We start from the raw sequence: 16,071 nt of genomic DNA on the forward strand, positions 1-16,071 counted from the left end.
AATTCTCCTTTTCTGACACTGCATTGAATACTGTGCATTTATATGCAGTTTAGACCACAAAGATATACAAAATTCTATCATTATTCTAGAACAGTAAAACCATAATATTTTGAGTTATCGTTATTATTGAACATGTGCTAATTTTCATTATACTTGGGGCATTTTGTTGTCATTTCAAAATAAATAAAACATGCCTTTTACAATCAAAAGGCTGACTATTGAGAAGTCATAAAAATGAAAAAAAAGGATGATAGTGGAAAGTAATAAACAGATAAGCGTTAAAATAAATATTTTTCCTACATAAGAAAAGCTCAGCTCTCTTAAGGATACCTATAGAGTTTACATATACTTCTGCAAGGAACATTTGGACTGCGATCTACTAAGCAGCCTGGATTCATTTTCAAATGAATTCAATTCATGCTCATAGGCAGAAATGTTTGTTATGATCATATCTATCACTTGAATATATAACTTTTTTCTGCCTAATCACACCCCTGACTTTAGACTTTACTTGGTTTGAATGCCTAAACAAAAATAAGACCTCAGGTTGTTTCTATCTCTGAAGTTTAAAAAAAAAATAGCATGATAAATTGGGCTGTTGCCTTTCTAGATAAAATTTAACACCTGAAATTCTACCCAGATTTATAATCAGGAATTCTCTCTTCGCTCTGTTTTGAACTTCATAACTTATTTTAAAATCTAAGTTTTGACTACCCTTTCCTCTATATGTCTTATAAAAAATAGCCTTTGTCCCAAAGCAATAAATTCTGATATGACCCTAAGATGAAGTTGTGAGGAAATATGGAGGCACTATTCTAACATGGAACAGCAAAGAGACTAACCTGGAAGGATTTGTATGAGAGGTGTCAGCGAAAATGTCAACATCATGCAGTCCCATTATCATTTCATTCTTTCTTAATCCACATAGAAAGCAAGACAACAAAGAAAAGAAGAACCAGTGATGGAGAAGCATTCTTCCCGTTGTTACTCAGTAAACAACATATGCAAATTTACTGTGACATTTTGGGCATAATAACAAAGTTAATATTTTTGTTAGCTAAAATAGTTTGTCAAATTCATACGTAGGTTCATCAACTCCAGCAGGAATTTAAAAAGTCATTTGCTTTTGGCAGTTTTGTTAAAGTAATTACAATGTGTTCATGTATCTTTAAGAATGGCTCTGGGGCCGGCTCCCTGGCCGAGTGGTTAAGTTCCCGCGCTCCGCTGCGGTGGCACAGGGTTCGGATCCTGGGCGCGGACATGGCACCGCTCATCAGGCCACGTTGAGGCGGCGTCCCACATCCCACAACTAGAAGGACGTGCAACTAAGATATACAACTGTGTACAGGGGGTTTTGGGGAGATAAAGCAGAAAAAAAAAAGAAAAAATAAAGATTGGCAACAGTTGTTAGCACAGGTGCCAATCCTTAAAAAAAAAAGAATGGCTCTAGTCTATATTCCAGGTTTTAGAATTAGGAAAATGAGAGATTACATTTCATTTATACTGAAAATCTGATGTTTTCTATTGTAGCTATAAGGCATCTATTATGTTTGGTGATTTAAATATATTAATTTGTGGAATAAATAATTATTTGCAATTCCTCCCCAAATCAGAAAATAGTCTGCATTTTAATTTATATCTAATACTGTCTTAGTTGTATTGCATATTTCTATCAGTTTATCATTAATCCTTCAAGTTGGCATCTTTCAATGATCCCAGAAAAGTAAATAATTATTAATGATAGAGTTAAAGTATTTTCATGTATCTTTTAGTCTTTTAATGTGCTAAGAACCTCCAATGAAAATAGGAATGGTTAGTTAGATTAATTTGAGACGAACGAATATCAACAGATATAAACTACTAAAAGAGCTTATCCCTGAGGAAAATGATCCAACTAATATATTGGAATTAGGACACACAGCAACAGAAAATTGGTACTCTCAATGTTCCAAGCCCTGTTCTAAGTTCTTTACATATTTTGACTTATTTTCTAAGTAACCCGTGTGTAGGGCTATCTTGTCTGTCAGTTTGAAGAAGAAGAAACTGAGGACCAAGGGATTCAATAACTTGCCCAGGTTTACACAACTGGTAAGTGGCAAACCTGACATTCAACCCCAAGCCACCTGGCTGTGAAGTTGACAATCTTAATCTACTGCACTCAAGTGGTAGCGATGGTGCACAGGTTGGAGCCAAGAGAGAGAATGGCTGTAAAGGAAGAACAGGTTGGCTTGTTTGTGTGTAAAAAAGCCAGGTTTCTAGCCCTCAGGCTTCCTCAGTGCCCGACAGGAGCTAAGAAAAGTAGTAGCTCAGTGGATGTTCCCGTCTCTTCTTCAATTCCTCTCGGTTTATCCAAGGCATAGGTTGTCTGCACTTCAGATTCAGAGATGTGAAGGACTGAGACATCCATCTTTAGAACTAATTTCTTCTGTGGCCTCTCAAAATATTTGAAAATGCGCAGGTGAGGGTGTCTGACGGGGCCCACAATGGTACAATGTGACTGTGGTATCTTGTGTGACCTCTTCAGCCTGTGACTGCTCTGGCATTACATAATTGGGCTTCAATTTCAGGGACCTAATTTACTTAATAAGAATTCCTTATCAGGTATTAAAATAAAATCCATTTTATTAATACATGGGATGACATCATTTGATTTTAATTTTTACCAGGAAAGCAAAAAGCCAAGTTTGAAAGATTTATACATTCAATGCATGCAATCCTTTGGAAAGGCATAATTCTAGGCTAGCACAAACACAATTAAATGTCCTCAAGAAGGACTGGTTTTATAACTTTTTATTACAAACTTCACTTCAGAGTGTCCAGCTGAGATAAGGGCAAGGATTAGAAAGACTATGATTAAGAAAGTAAAAAAAACACAAATTAATCATGGGTAGTTCATATTCTTAATACTCAGACCCTTTATTTTCACTTCTAAACCATATTATTACTGAAAAATATTTGTATGTAAAAGTAGGGATAATATGAAAAATTTCAAAACAAATAAAAAAAACTCCCCAAAATAAATGTTTTAATTCTGTATTAATTATAAATATATATTGGAGGCCTTTTCCTCCTTACAGCATAGTCCTAGAATAGATCTTTTCTCAGTATACATATACTAATAGAATGAATTTTTAATTATCCTGACATCTTTTGCCAGTCTTTTTTCTTAATGGCCTAAGACAGCAATTATAAAACCTGAAGACACAGCCACATTGAAAACAAAGACTATTTTCCAATTTTGGAATGAATATCACAAATCTTACAAATAGACCCAGTAGTTGTTTTGATTTCTTCCCTTTAAGAAATAGGGGAATGGTGCTGAGAATAGAACATGCTGTAGGAATTTAAAAAGGCTCCAGGAGTTTTCCGTGTCTTCTAAATCCCTTAACAGGTATTGCACTAACTATACCATTTATTTGGCAGTTAATTATAAGCTCACTTTTGAAAGCTATTTCATCAAACTATTTAAAATATGAAACTGTTAAACTTTTCAGTAGATAAGTTATTAGCGATGTGTGATTTCGTAAACATTTAATGCTCTATGTCTATAATCTATACTTGATAGGCTTGATGTAACCCTCTGTTGACTGGTAAGATGTGCTATTTAAAGAATATTCTGACAAGAAACTTCATAAAGTATTTGAATTACAGCATGGTGGTTAATTTTTTCATTTATCCATGTATGTACTCAACAATCATCCCTGAAGAGCTATGATATGACATTACTGTGCTAGTAAAGAAGGAGTCTTGGGCCATAAAGCACATCTTAAAAAACTAAAAAGAATAGAAATCATATGGAGAGATATCAGCACAATGGCACATAGGAATTTCTGGCACCTGTGCCCTCCCAGAAACATCAATTTAAACAACTATCCATGCACAAAAGTACCTTTACAAGAGCTAAGGATTCCAGGTGAGGAACTTCAGCACCTCACTGAAGCACAGAAAGAAGAAAAAGATGCATTGAGGAAGATAGGAAAGATAGATTTCCATTACCCACATCACCCCTCCTCAAGCCTAGGCAGCCCAGCATGAAGAGACACCCTTCTCATTGGAGAAGGAGAGGGAAGTAAGCATCTTTCTTTACAGCAGACCCCAGTGCTGGCCTGTCCCAGTGCCAGGCCAACTTCTGCAGTCTGTAATATGGTGTGATATTAATCACAACTCGAGTATGAAGGTTAGAGAACAAAACTATTAAAAATAGCTGTAGCTACAATAATTTATTAATGGATATATAATATAAAAAGAGATCAATTTTGACATCAAAACATAAAATACAACAAGGGTAGAATATTTGTATGTGATCAATGTTAAGTTGTCATCAGCTTAAAAAAGACTGTTGTATCTATAAGATGTTTTATGTAAGCCACATGGTAATCACAGAACAAAAAGTTATGGTAGATTTACAAAAGATAAAGAGAATCAAGGCATATAACTATAGAAAATCATCAATTCATAAAGAAAGCACAAAATGAAAAAAAGAATAAGAGAATTATAAAACAGCAAGAAAACAAGTAATAAGATGGCATTAGTTAGTACTTCCCTATAACTGCTTAGTTCTTTAATAATTATTTTAAACGTAAATGAATTAAATTCTCCAATTAAAAAGCATAGAGTAGATGAATGGATTGGAAACCAAGACCCAATACTAGGCTACCTACAAAAGATTCACTTCAGCTTTAAGGACACACATAGGCCCAAAGTGAAGGGATGGAAAAAAATATTCCATGCAAATGGAAACCAAAAGAGACCAGGGGTAGCTATACTTATATCAGACAAATTTGAATTTAGGTAAAGACTAACAAGAGACAAAAAAGGTCATTATATAATGGTAAAGAGGTCAATTCATCAAAAAGAGATGATAATTATAAATACGTATATGCACCCAACATCAGACTAACTAACTATATTAAGAAAATAATAACGTACCTGAAGGGAGAAATAGACAACAATGAAAAAATACTACGGAACTTCAATAACCTATTTTCAACAATGGGTAGACCATCCAGACAAAACAATCAATAAAAAAATTTGGACTTGAATTATACATTAAACCAAGTCGACATAATAGAGAAATTTATAAATGTTTAGAATTAAATTAAAATTAAAACATAACATATAAAAATGTATAGAATGCAGAGAAAGCAGTACTTCGATGGAAATTTATAACAGTAAATGCATATAGTAAAAAATAGGTAATATCTAAAATCAGTAATCTAAGTTTGCATGCTAGGACAGTAGTAAAAGAAGAGAAAATTAAATACAAGTAAGCAGAAGAAAATAATAAGAACAGAAATGAATGAAACTGAAAACAGGAAATCAGTAGAGAAAATCAACAAAGCTAAAAGCTGATTCTTGGAAAAGATTAATAAAATCAATAAGACTCTAACCAGGCCAATGAAGAACAAAGAGAGAAAATGCAAATTACTAATATAATAAATGAAAGAGGGGACATCACTACAGATCTCATGGAGTTTAAAAAGTAATCAAGGAATACTATGAACAACTTTATGCCCACAAATTTGATAACTAAGATGAAATAGACAAATTCCTTGAAAAGTACAACCTTCCAAAACTCACACAAGAAGAGAAATAGACAATCTGAAGAAGTCGTTATCTTTTAAGAAAATTCAATCAACAATTAATAACTTTCCCAAATAGAAAGCCCCAGGCCCAGGCGGGTTCACTGGTGAGTTCTACCAAACACTTAAAGAAGAAGCCATACTGATCTTCTACAGTATCTTCCAGAATACGGAAGCAGAAGGAACACATCCCAACTCAATTTATGAGGCCATTATCACACTAATACCAAAACCAGACAAGCATATTACAAGAAAACAAAATTACAGACCAATATTTCTCATGAATATAGATACAAAACTCCTCAACAAAATATTAGAAAATAGAATCCAAAAAAGTATAGAAACAATTATATACCACAACCAAGTGGGATTTATACCAGCTGTGCAAGGCTGGTTCAACATTTTTCTTTAGATAGTGTAATCCATTATATCAATGCCTTAAAGAAGATACATACCATGATGACATAGAAAAAGTATTTGACAAAACCCAACATCCATTTATGAGAAAAACTCTCAGTAAACTAAGAATAGAGGGGAACTACCTCAACTCGATAAAAAATATCTACAAAAAATCTATAGTTATCATCACACTTAATGGTGAGAGACTTGAAGTTTTCCCACCAAGATCAGGAACAAGGCAAGGATATCCCCTCTCACCAGAAGTCTTGTTAATGCAATAAGGCAAGAAAAGGAAATAAAAGGTATCCAGCTTGGAAAGAAAGACATAAAACTATCTTTGTTCTCAGATGACATGATCATCTATGTAGAAAAACCAAAAGATTCAACAAAAAAATTCTGGAACTAATAAGTGACTATATCAAGATTTAAGGATATAAGGTTAATATACAAAATATACAAAACACATTTAACAGTATCTTTACTTGATTCTGCTGTCTCTCCTACTACTACCAAGAGCTGTTCACTTTCACTGATAAATTGTGTGGTAAATAGTCTACAAAAGATCAAAAACCTTTTTCTACAAATGACCAGATAGTAAATATTTCACACTTTCAGATCACATGGTGTCTGTTGCAAGTATTCAACTTTGCTGTTATAGATAGAAAGGTGTCAGACAAAGCTGAAACAAGTGAGTGTGGCTGTGTCCCAATAAAACAATTTATTAAAAAAGACAGCAGGAAATATTTGTCTTGCAGGCTGTAGTTTGTCTATCTCTGGTCTAGATTGCCTTCATCAAAGATCCTGGATACCCATTTTACCCCATCTTATTATCCCTCTATACTATGATTTATAACTTTATTTTTGAGGAAGATTAGCCCTGAGCTAACATCTGCTGCCAATCCTCCTCTTTTTGCTGAGGAAGACTGGCCCTGAGCTAACATCCCTGCCCATCTTCCTCTACTTTATATGTGGGACACCTACCACAACATGGCTTGCCAAGCAGTACCATGTCCACACCTGGGATCCGAACCAGTGAACCCCGGGCTACCGAAGCAGAACATGCGCACTTAACCATTGTGCCACCAGGCCGGCCCCATCCCTGTATACTATGGTTACCCACCATACCTCTCACTATACTGTAATGCAAGCATTAACTTAGAATGTGTCCTCCTTACTAGATGGTAAGTATATAGAGGTCATAAATCATATTTATAGACATTTAATATGTTTGAATTATTGAACACATAAATATGCAAAGTGAGCAAATTAAAAATTGAGCAAAATAGGATCAAGCATTATCTGATGCCCAGTGCAGATACCACTTAAATATTCTAGAGCTTAAAATATCTGTAAAAATTACTGTAAAACAAGTAAGTACAATGTTGATCAAAATGTATGTCTATGGTATAAAAATAAATTTATTTTAAATTTAGTTACATTGATAAGAAAACGTTAAAAACAAGAAATTCACTGGCATTAAAATATCTTTGTTCTTGTATGTGTCAACTATTTTTAGATACTTTAAAGAGATCCACAGACATAAATGCAAATCTATAATTTGTAGATGAAGTGCTGTGACTAAATTTAAATTTTACATTTTTTTCAGAAATAAATGTGAATGGTTAACCCCTGATCAAAGGATAACCTGGAATAAAATATAAATAAATAGGTAACTATTTGAATTATATTTTAACACATTTTTAAAAGAAAATTATGAATTGCTTTTTTAAATTGTTTCAAAAACCTGACATTACTGTCATTTTTATCTGAAATGCAAATGTGAAACTTTCGTTTAAGTTGGTTTAAAGAATTTTTTCTTTTTTTAGTTAAAAAATGGAAAAGAAAAAGAATTAGTAAAATTACTAACCTCTAAATTAATCAAAACAGTTCATCTTTAAGACTAAATTCACAGGAAAAACATGAAAGACTAATTATCCAGAAATAGCTTTCCACAGCTAAACGAGGTAAGTTATGTTGAACTGATGCATTCCTGGGTATAATTCAGTTTCTAATACTACAAGTATGAATATGTAAAATTGTTTTGGAAAAAAATGTTTATTTTGCAGCAAACCTCGATTGGTTATCTTCTCCATTCTACAATTTTTATTATTCAATAAGTAATGTATTGTACTAGACCTAGCATGTCTCTGTTCAGATTGTACAACATACGTGTATTTCCTCAGAAAGGTCCACCATGGAGGTAGATGACTCACAGACGAAATAAAGAGAAGATATTCTGTAATACAAACCCCAGACAGTAAGATCACATTTAAGATTGTTTATTTACTTCTGTTTGTTTGTTGCCTTAAATTCCATCATTGTATATACAACTTCCCCCATTCACATGAGCACACATTATTCAAGGATTCAATAAATGTATACTGAGCCCCTATTGTATGCCAACCAGTTGGTCAGACACTGGGAAGAATATAATGAGCAAAACCAGAAATATTCTGTCTAGTGGTGGGGGGTAGAGAAGGAGAGGACAAAGATGACGAAGACGACACAGACAGTGAAAAAGACAAAGATCACAACAACGATGACTCAAGATGAAGGAGAAGAAGAGCAGAAACAATAAGAAGGAAGGATAGAGAGAAAAGAATATAAGGAGAAAAGGGGAAAACATAAACCAGACTGGCCACCATACCTTAAACAACTGGCACTCCCAACAAAATATGTAAAATATTAGCTTTTTGGGAGTTGGAAAAAAGGTAACAGAGAACGGTAATACCTGAGATAAGCAAAACAATTATGGTGAGCTCTCTGAGTACTCCAGCTCACTACCTGGAGGGAATTTCCAGGCTGCTACCCAGAGTAAGGATGCCCCAACAGAGCTCATTTTTCTTGCTGAATTGAGGGGACATGTTTGAGTTCAGGGAGGCCAAGGTGGCTAGAATTTGGGGACAGGGGAGCAGCAAGGTGAAAGTTAGTTCCAGATATCTGCAGAGTTGGTCCCCTTAAATCTTTGACTGTACTGATCTGTGCTTGAGTTGAGGAAACTACTGAGACCAGGGGAGAAAAGTAGCATCAGAAAGAAGTAGGTAGAATAACCTCAGGTCTCAAGCCAAACCAGGAATATTTTGTGTTCCCACCAGAGAAAATAAAGATCTCCTAACATGTGGGACCAAAGTAGACCCAGACTAAAAGGCTTTTGTGACCCTACACTAAAAAAATTAAAAGTAAGGCTCAAAATTTGTCACAATAATTCAATTGTCTCACAACAGTCTAAAATTATTTAAAGAAATACCAAAAAAGTCTATTATCCAAAAATGTACATCAGGATATCTTGCATTAAATTAAAAGTTACAAGATGTGCAAACAAGTAGGAAATCATGACCCTTAATCGGGATAAAAATCAACTAATAGAAACAGAGTCAGAAATCTCACAGATCTAATTAGTGGAAAAGAACATTTAAAAGTTATTAAAAATGTTCGCCATGTATTCAAAAGTAGAAGAAGACATGAGTGTGGTGAAGAAAACATAGAAGGTATGACAGAAGACCTAAATTAAACTTTTAAAGATGAAAATGCACTATCCGAAATGAAACGCTCACCGGATAATATTAGCAGTCTATTAAACCCTGAGAAGAAAAGATGAGTAGAATTGAAGACATGGCAAAGACTGGAACAAAGCCCCAGAGCATCAGTGAACTCTGAGACAATATCAGGAAACCTAAGATGCATGTAATTGAAGTTCAGAAAAAGGGCCATGAGATAGGCAAGAAACATTTGAAGAAAAATGACAAAAAAACCACCGCCTATAGAGCCAAAGATCCAAGAAATTCAAGAAAACCAAACCAAAGAAACATGAAGAAAAACACATAAAGATATATTATAAGTTTCTGAAAAGCAGTAATTAAGAAGCTTGAAGTCATCCTAAGGGAAGAAAAGGACATATTACATACAGGGGAGCAAAATTAAGAATTATTGTAAACTTCCAGTTAGAATAATGCAAACCAGAAGATAATGGAGTAGCGTCATTCATGGAGAAAGAGAGAAGGGAGGGAAGACTGTCAGCCTAGAATTCCATACCCAACAAAAATTATTTTACAAAAAAGTAAAGAGAAATAAAAGTGTTTTTCACATAAAAATTAGTATAAACCATCACATTTTCAATTACACTTTTGTTTTCCCTGTGGTTTTAGGTCTTTCAAGGACTATAATATTTTAGGTGGCACATAAAATTCTGTCATTGACTGACTAAAAGTTATTATTAGCAAACATTAGCCTGGCCTGGCCTACAAACTTTTTTCCCCTTGGAAATAATGATAATATGCCAAGGTTCTGTCTAACTATTTACTCCATTTTTGCCTTACTGTCCCCAATCTCTGCATGCCTCTCCCCGCAAGACTAAAAGGTCACAGTGATTGCTCAGGATGAGGAATGCCCAATTTTAAATGAAGTCACTCAGCCTCAGAATAATAAAACTTATGAGTTAGGGTTTAAATAAATTATTGTGTAAGATTAGATAAATCAAATTTAACTAACAAAAATAACCATCTCCAATTTAATTCTTCACTCATTTATATACATATTTATTCATTTATGTTTATATATTTTCACACACACACATTATTCCAATTCCCACTTCCTATAAATGAAACACTATGCAACCACTAGGACAATCAGTTCATTGACTATGTACTTTTGATAGCCAGTATGTAATTACCTTAAAAAATACAAAGTGTAGCACAACCAAAAGGACCTACAACTACAATATACAACTATCTACTGGGGGGCTTTGGGAAGAAGAAGAAGAAAAAGAAGATTGACAACAGATGTTAGCTCAGGTGCCAATCTCTAGGAAAAAGAAAAAAAAAAAACAATCAGGATTGAAGAAGCTTATGTCTGGACATGATCCCAGTTCAGGTCACTCTGAAAGTATTAAGAACCATAGTCCAGGGACTAAAATTAAGATGGTCCAGGGCCTAAAATGAAGATGGCCTTTGGATGATACAAAAGATTTCAATAGACATTTCAGGGGGAAATAGTTTGAGCAATAAATAGAGAGATTGATAGTTCCTACTTATTAAGGATATAAATACCTCAGGTACTTTAACAGTAATAATAATATTAATGGCTGTGATGTACATAATAACAGAGAAGGAATCTGAGGCAAAGAGAAAATAAGAAATCTGCCCAGAGATAGCCAAGTGTTAAATCCAACATCTGACCGCAGGCAGTCTGATTTCAGGGCTCATGCGCACAGCCATTATGCTGTGATGCTTCCAATGTGGATGGGAAATATAGAAAAGGCTCAGAAAATAGCCAATCCTCTTGTTTGACTAAGAAATATTGGAATATACAGGAAAAATATAAAAGGAGTATAAAAGATGCTAGGGTTATACTATTGAAAACTTTGAATTTTAGACTATAAGATTGTACTTAATTTGTTTGGATATCAAAAGTCACTAAAAGTTAGTGCCAACTCCAAGGTAGTGATAAAAATAGTGATAATTAGAGGTTACAAGCTTTGTATATATAACTGCACTAAATACACACTCACATAAACACAACTACTACATGCACCCTATCATTGAAAATTTTTTAAAAATCACAAATCACGGCACATCCTTTAAAAGAGAAAGATATATATTTTAGCACATAATACTTTATCTTACAAACTCAGTTTTTAAAATATGGATAAACCACTCCTGGGTCTTGAATTTCAGTGATTAAATTCTCATTGATTGATTCAAAAGTAAAAAGGCCAGGTTCAGTATTGCTTAACATTTTATCCGTAACTGCATAGATGACATTAGCTAGCAGATGGTGAAGGTCAACACCTCTGATTCTGTGATTGGAATTCATAATCATTGCGGCACAATAGAAGAAGATAGGAAAATAATGACAATTTAATTCAATAGAACGAGGAGCCAAATAATTCTACAAGGAGGAAAATAAGCACATTGTACAAATCCATGATGATAAATGACTATTAAGTTGGGATTATGACAAGAACAGATCAAGGGTCTCTCAAAATCAGAAAGCTGAATGACTCAACAAGGTACTGGAGTATAAAGTATGCTTATATTACATAGAGAAATCTTCAGATAACAGTCTAATTTATAATAATAATAACTGCTTATGATTACAATCTACTTAATACCTAACATATGCCAAGAGTTGTATTAATACTAAGAAACAATCGGCATTAGCATATTTTAGGTGGCATCAACATTTTAAATAGCACTTAGATGACTTTAAGGATTTCAGAAGAATTTCAAAAAGATTCAGAAGGGAGATATATAATAAGAATTTAAGAATTGGAAAAATAAATAACTAAATAACTGGTAATAACTAAATAATAAGTAAAATCAATAAAAAGTAAATGAAATTCTTTATTCTAAAATGACAAATATTTATCTTGAGAAATATAAGAAAAATGGATATGGATTCTGTTTTACCATTAACTTGAAATAGAAAATATAAATGACTTCTTTCCAAATTCACAAAGTAAATAATTTTAAACATTAGAAGATGAGTTTAGGCTAGCTGTAATCAGGATTTTTTCATTTCCAACTGACAATAGGAGTTTTAATTTCCTCTACTTTGAGAATTTTAACTCAGATAAATACACTATAACATAATAATATACTGTAAGAGTACAACACTTTGCATTTTTGTAAACTTCCATTATTTCATTATGCCCTCAGACACGTTGATAAAGAGGAAAGTATTATCATTCTTGTACAGAACCATGCAAAAGATATCAGAACAATTAAGTGGTTGTCTAATTTGGAGATTAGTTAGCTTATTTGAAGTAGAGCTCACATCTTCCAATGTATACTTCAGTCTGACATCAACTATAGCGTATCCTTAAATAGAAGATGAACAGTTTTTCACATTTTAACATCTCTAAAATCAGAATATGTCTCATCTCACTATCAATGGTATGCTATAATTTTATCAGTAGTGATTTTCCTTTGTAGTGGTATATACAAAAATATTTATAGTGATATACATAAAATCATGATATGTACAAAAATAAGGTACAATCTTAAAGATGATAAAATACTACATGTCATTATAAATGGATGATTTAAGTGCTTTTCTATTGGTGAGAATATCTATTACTTTGCTTCAGTATTTTAAAATGTCTTCATTTCTAACTAAATGAAAGTCTAAATGGACTCATTCTTTTCATAATATAATTTTTATTTAGAGTCTGATGGCTTCTTAAATGATGTCTTGCCCCAGTCTGCTAAGTAATTTTCTCAAAGCTACAGTTTGTTTGTTTAGTGTTATAACATCATCATATTCTCTAGAGAAAATGAAACCAAGTTGAGCAGTGAAGAGTCAGAGTAATGAACAACTCCAGAATAACATTTTTCTCCAGCTCACATGGAACATTCACTAAGATAGACCACATGATGAGCTATAAAAAACATCTTAACAAATTTAAAAGAAGAGAAATCACACAATGTCTGTGCTCAGACTACAATCAAATTAAACCAGATAAACAACAAAAAGGTAACTAAAAGATCCTCAAATATGTACAGTTGTACCCCACAACCCAGTGGGATTTATACCAGATGGGCAAGGCTGGTTCAACATTTTTTAAAAAAATAATGTAATCCACCATATCAACAGCTTAAAAACGAAATATCACATGATGATATCAATAAATGCAGACAAAATCCAACATCCATTTATGAGAAAAAGACTCAGTAAACTAGGGGTAGAGGGAAATTCCCTCAACTTGGTAAAGAATATCTACAAAATCCTATGGCTACCAACACACTTAATCATGAGAAACTTGAAGTTTTCCCACTAAGATCAGGGACAAGGCGAGGATGCCCCCTCACTTCAGTCCTTTTCAACCTTGTACTGGAAGTCCTTGCTAATGCAATAAGGCAGGAAAAGGAAATAAAAGTATCCAGATTGGGAAGAAAGACATAAAACTGTCTTTGTTCTCAAATGACATGATTGTTTATGTAGAAAATACAAAAGATTCAACAAAAAAACTTCTGGAACTAATCAGTGATTATAGCAAGCTTGCTATACCAAGTTAATATACAAAAGTCAATAGCTTCCCTGTATACCAACAATGAACAAGTGGAATTTGAAATTAAAAACATAATACTATTTACATTTGCATCCACAAAAATAAAATACTTAGGTGAAAATCTAACAAAATATTTACAAGATCTAATGAGGAAAACTCCAATATTCTGAGAAATGAAATTAAAGAAAAACTAAACAAATGGAGAGATATTCCATGTTCATGGATAGCAAGACAATAATGCCAAGATACCAGTTCTTCTCAACTTGATTTATAGATTCAAGAATTCCAATCAAAATCCCAGCAAGTTATTTTATGGATATTGAGAAACTAAGTCTAAAGATTACATGGAGAGGCAAAAGTCCCAAAATAGCCAACACAATATTGAAGGAGAAGAATAAAGTTCAAGGACTGATGTTACCTAAATTCAAGACTTATTTTAAAGCTATTGTAATCAAGACAGTGTGGTACTGGCTAAGGAATATTTTAAATGGTCAATGTAATAGAACAGAGAGCCCAGAAATAGGCCTTCATGAATATAGTCAACTGGTATTTGAAAAAGGAGCAAAGGCAAAACAATGCAGAGAAGATAGTCTCTTTAACAAATGATGCTGAAACAATTGTACATCCACATGGAACAAAATGAATCTAGAACAGACATTACACTCTTCACAAAAAGTAACTCAAAATGGATGATAGACCTAAATGTAAAGTGCAAAACTATAAAACTCCTAGGAGATAACTTAGGAGATGTTCCAGACGACCTTGGGTACAGTGATGCCTTTTAGATACGACACCAAAGATATGATCCATGAAAGAAATAATTGATAGGCTGAACTTCATTAAAATAGAAAACTCTGCTTTGCAAAATACAATATTGAAAGAATTAGAAGACAAGGCACTGGGAGTAAATATTTGCAAAGACACATCTGATAAAGGACTGTTATCCAAAATGTACAAAGAACTAAAACTTGACAATAAGAAAACAAACAACCTGATTAACAAATAAGCCAAAGACCTTAACAGACACCTCGCCAAAGAAGATATACAGATGGCAAATAAAAAGACGCTCCATATCATATGTCATCAAGGATATGCAGATTAAAACAACAAGGAGTTAATCCTACGCGTCTATAAGAATGGACAAAATTCGGAACAGTGACAACACAGTGGCAATGAAGTGGAGCTCTCATATACTGCTGTTAGGAATGCAAAGTGGTGCAGCCATTTTGGAAGATAGTTTGGCAGTTTCTTAGAAAATTAAACCCACTATTTCCATATGATCCAGCAATTGTGGTCTCTGGTATTTATGCAAAGAAGTTGAAAATTTATGCCCACACAAAAACTTTCACACTGATGTTTATGGTAACTTTATTAACAATTGCCAAAACCTAGAAGCAAACAAGATGTTCTTCAATAGGTAATTGGATAAATAAACTCTGGTACATCCAGACAATGGAATATTATTCATGACTAATAAGAAATGAGTTATTGAGGCTGGCCTGGTGGCACAGAGGTTAAGTGCACATGTTCTGCTTCAGCGGCCTGGGATTTGCCGGTTCAGATCCTGGGTGCTGACATGGCACCACGTGGCAAGCCATGCTGTGGTAGGCGCCCCACATATAAAAGTAGAGGGAGATGGGTACAGAGGTTAGCTCAGAGCCAGTCTTCCTCAGGAAAAAAGGAGGATTAGCTCAGGGCTAATCTTCCTCAAAAAAAAAAAAAAAGAAATGAGCATGAAATGAGCATTCATCAAGCATGAAAAGATATAGAGGGATCTGAAAATGTATATTACTAAGTGAAATAATACAAACTGTATTATTCCAACCATATGACATTCTTAAAAAGGCAAAACTACGGAGATAATAAAAATATCAGTGATTGCCTGGAGTAGGAGTGGGGAATAGATGAACAGGCAGAGCACAGAGGATTTCAGGGCAGTGAAAATACTCTTTGTGGTATTATAATGATAGATATATGTTATCATACATTTGTCAAACCCATAGAATGTACAACCCCAAGAGTGAACTGTAAGGTAAATTATTGCCTTTAGGTGATTATGATGTGTAAATGTAGATTCATGCT

This window comes from Equus asinus, chromosome 27 (genome assembly GCF_041296235.1).
Source record: "Equus asinus isolate D_3611 breed Donkey chromosome 27, EquAss-T2T_v2, whole genome shotgun sequence".
NCBI classification, from domain to species: Eukaryota; Metazoa; Chordata; class Mammalia; order Perissodactyla; family Equidae; genus Equus; species Equus asinus.